Genomic DNA, 4,049 nt, shown 5'->3' with positions numbered 1-4,049 from the left:
GGGCAAAAAAGAAATTGTTTCAACCTATAAAAAAAATCTGTTCCCATGTAGTCGGTATTCTAGAAGCAAAGCTTCTCGGCCTCCTTGTGTGGAAATACTTTTAATGATCTCTAGCTCTTTCCCACCAGCTCGTTCTTTACTAGGCATCTAGGCGAACCAATCGGGTTAATTCAACGTAAAGAAAGCTCATTAGGTCAAAATTTCTTCTGGATGCACTCAGAATATCTTCTATGAGGTAAATTATGTTAGCGAGAATGCAAATTGTTTTGGTCTTGTAACGTCTATAATAGCAAGGCTGAAGCTTGTGGTATTGCTCTAGTTTCACGTAATAAAAATTAGACGTGTTTGTAAGTGGTCATTAGTTATTGGGTCGAACTCAGTACTCAACATCATTGAGGATACAAGTCTGAAAACCAAAATGTTTGAAAATTGTTATGCTCTTTCAATTTCTATTTTTCTTTGAAGCATTCAATGTGAATACAAGTGTGAAATCCAAAATGTTAGCAATGCATGTTTGACTAAGCTTAAAAAGATTTAATTATAAGTAAATAAGTCATTTCTATAATATATAATTTGTACGTTTAAAGATAATTTATCTTTTACTTATAAATAGAAATATACATATTTGAAAGAGTAATAATATTCATTCTCACGTGTGCTTAGCACCAATTTAGGGAATGCATTAAATGATACTAGTAGTAAACACGTGCTTTGCACGCCTTATGTATCGGATGAATGATATGTATAATATTTTGAAATATAAATATGTAAAATCAAATTTAAAAAGTAAAGTACATACATGTGAATATTAGAACGGGAAAACAATGCATAATTTTTTATTTATTGACAATATTCAAAATCACAAAATATAAAATGTTGAACCTCATTAAATTTGTCAAAAGTAAAGACACCTTTAGTCTCTTTGATATGATTAGATTATATATCGTTGGATACATGCAAATCTCTTCTAATAACATTGTGAATCCAAAAGGAGATGATCAAACATCATAAAAAATAATTGAGAAGAATTTAAAATCAAAAGATAGTTTTGAATTCTATCCCTTGATAAAATTTTAAGGAAAGGAAACACACAAACCCCTTGACAGTTATCTTGATTTATTTTATGAAACACGATTTTTTGAGAAGAAGAAACAACGAAAGTGAGTGAGAAGACGGTGACAATGGATCATAAACTCGTATAGAAAATAATAAATAATAAACGTTTTGATAAATATGATTTTGATAGCTACACATTCTAGTTCAAAACTTGTAAATGTGTTATACTATTTTTCACGTTTATTAGTAAATTTTCAAATTCAAAAACAGTAGTCAAATCAATAAGTTTTAAATGATAAGTAGTGATGACAGCCAAACCCGCTTAATCGGGTATTCGATGTATGGAATTTCGCCTCGAGGCACGTACGGGTAACACTTGCCTAGCTCTGATAATTTTAATTTGTATTTTTTCTAGCATTCATACTTTAAATGAAAAACTTCACAAAGTTTCATTAATTTTAATAGAAGATGACAATTAAAATGATTTAAGGAATATAATAAACAATGAAGACCTTAGTTTACCAAACATATTCAAATAATTTAACTTTTAAAAATAAAAAAATTTAACTGCTACATTATTATTGCATTTTAATGAATTGGGCAATAAAATGAATTATCTAAAACTTAAAGAAAAAAGGTTACATAAATGGATAAAGGCCCCTCCTTAAACGGGTAATGGAACAGGTATGCGGCGGAAAAATGCCCGATGAGACGGGGGGAGGAGGAACCTGTCCCGCCCTGAACCCACCCATTGCCATCCCTTGATAAGTAATAATTGTCAATCAATGGTGTAGTGGTGAATGTTAATACAAGATAAGTTAAAATATAACCTAATGCATGTATTATTTCAAATATTTATATTATGGATACTGAAATTTTTTGTTATTACATATTTATTTTATTAATAAAAAGATTTAAAGATTTCAATTATGAATTAAATTTATGGATTTAAAACCCTTACCGTTCTTTTAGCCCATGTTGTTAAAAAGGTTTCAAAGTTAAAAACAATAATCAAATCAATATATTTCAAATGTTAAATAATAATAGCATATTAGAGAGTAATATGTAATAAAATGTTGGTGGAATTGCATTTAAATACGTCTTTTCATCTTACTTTTTCATGTTAATGAAAAATTTCATTTAATTACATATTTGTAGATAGATAAATTAATTAATTAAGGAATGTAACTATAAAGTTAATTAAAGAAATGAAATTATGAAGATATTTTATATATTATAATGCTATTAGTACAAAAGCACGTTAGATTTAGGGCCCGTTTGGTAGAGATTTTGAGAATTGATTTTTTGACCGTTAGAAGAAAAGTGGAGTCCACATGTGAGAGAAGAAGTCAAAAATTACGGCTTGAATAGTAAAATAATGGTCAAAAAATCAATTTTTTGGAGCAAAAAATTCCTACCAAACGGGGCCTTAGAAGATTGACTAAGGACATCGTTGACAAATTATCAAAAAAATATATATAAGGCAAAAGTGGAAATTAAATGTTTCAAGGTTTTCCAGGGTAACCAACAAATAGTTTGAATTGATTATTTAATGTTTTCATTTCTTTTTTACTATTATATTATATAAATATAAGTCGGTATCGGATGGTGATATATTGGGTTTATAACTAAATATATGAGAGCAAGTCACGAGGAAAAATAATTATCAAAAGCAAAAGAAAGGAATATGATAAATGTACAGATATATTATATTGAATGCAAATCAATTACTATTCTTTTATAAAGCAAAAAGATTCAAATTTTCATTCAATTCCATTACTTACAACCCGTTTAGTATCAATTTTTATCAAAATGTATTTTTCTCTCTTCTTTTCAACTACACATTCTTTATTAAAATAATATTACACGTAAATAAAAAACTTTTTCTTATTTTTCAACCACACATTTTCATCAATTTACAATTCAAAAATACATTTTTACGTAAAAAGGTCTCCCAAACACCCCCTTATTATAAATTATTACAAAGTAACTTCATAACCCGACTAAGTACTTGAGGGGTTAAGGAAATGAAAAGACAAACGAATAAATGCATGTAAATGACTTAATTAATGAATTAATATGAAATTGAGTTAGAAACAGAAAAAGCAAAGGAAATAAAATTCTCTATAGATAATTTTTTTTCCCTTATATATTTTTCTACATTTGAGAATTGGGAATAGTACAAAAATGGAAAATATATATATAAAAAAAGAGACTCAAAGATAGAAGTATTTGCAAAAGAAAACAATTAGCTATTGAAAAAAGAAGAATAAAAAATAAAAATCGGAGACTACCTCTCGATAAATTATCTATCTAATGTCATCTTCTATCAACTTTTTCTTCTCAAATTCGAACTCAAGCTTTGATATGGGTTGATTGGGTGGGTCATGATCCACATTTGCAAATCCATGGAAGTATGGATCTATCAATGCTTGCAACGACAAACATATAAACGATGAAAAATGTGTCATTAATCAGATTGTTAAAATAATAATAATAATTGATTCCCATTTATAGCAATAAAATACAGCACAAAATATGAATTGAAGAGAGATAAGCAATAAAATACAGCACTAAAGTTTGGCCATCATAAAGAGTAATTGGAACTCCAGCCCCATAAGCACTCCATTCATCATAGCAATTCCAGAGATCACCCAATGTAAAGTAATTTAATTTTCTCTTTCCCTAATAAATATCTTTTAGCTTAGCCAAACATGCAAACCCGTTATTAGACCACACGTCGACATGGGTTTTCATGTGATGGAAAACGTCAATGTGAATATTAGAATCATACATAAAAATCACATAAACCGTGAATTTGAATTTCAACGTTAAACTTTGATTTTTTTTTTTTTTTGGGGTAAAACTGAATTTTGTAATAGTGATCATAGTACTTTTCAAAAAGTATATTTGTATGACAACCGTCACAAGGTCGTGTAAATGCATTCATCCAAACTTTAGAAGAGTTAAAAAGTCCATCAACCTTTTTTCCC

This window comes from Olea europaea, chromosome 12 (assembly GCF_002742605.1).
Source record: "Olea europaea var. sylvestris chromosome 12, O_europaea_v1, whole genome shotgun sequence".
Lineage (NCBI taxonomy): Eukaryota > Viridiplantae > Streptophyta > Magnoliopsida > Lamiales > Oleaceae > Olea > Olea europaea.
This window is presented reverse-complemented; position numbering follows the sequence as displayed.